At 41.1% G+C, this 511-nt stretch overlaps 1 long non-coding RNA gene across 1 annotated transcript in view; it reads right to left on the minus strand.

Moving 5' to 3' along the window:
* Positions 1–511, minus strand: part of LOC107183103 — a 22290-nt gene that overhangs the window by 16328 nt on the left and 5451 nt on the right. The window lies entirely within an intron of this gene.

Below are 511 nucleotides of genomic sequence, written 5' to 3' on the forward strand. Positions count from 1 at the left end.
CGCTCTCTCATTCCCTCTCTCTCATTCTTTCCTTCTTTCTCTCTCTCTCTCTCTCATTCACTCTAATTCTTTCTCTCTCACTCACTCTCTCTCTAATTCTATTCCTCATTCCGATTCTCATTCTTTCTGTCTCATTCTCTCTCATTCTATTGCTCTCTCCCTCTCACTATCATTCCCTCGCCCTCTCATTCCCTCTCTTTCTCATTTCCTCTCATTCTTTCTCACTCTCTCATTATACCTCTCAATCCCTCTCTCATTTCCCCTCTCACTCTTTCTCTCTCTCACTTTCTCTCATTCCAACTCTCATTCTCTCTAATTCACTTCATCTCATTTTTGTTCTGACTCTCTCTCATTCACTATATATCATCCTATCTCTCTCTCTCTCATTCCCTCTAATTCTCTCTCTCTAGCTCTATCTCATTCTTTCTCTCTCATTCCCTCCATTTCATTATTTCTCTCTCTCTCATTCTGTCTGCCTCATACTCTCTCTCTCATTCCCTTTGTCTCTTTC

Source organism: Myotis davidii, unplaced genomic scaffold, assembly GCF_000327345.1.
Source record: "Myotis davidii unplaced genomic scaffold, ASM32734v1 scaffold358, whole genome shotgun sequence".
NCBI lineage: Eukaryota > Metazoa > Chordata > Mammalia > Chiroptera > Vespertilionidae > Myotis > Myotis davidii.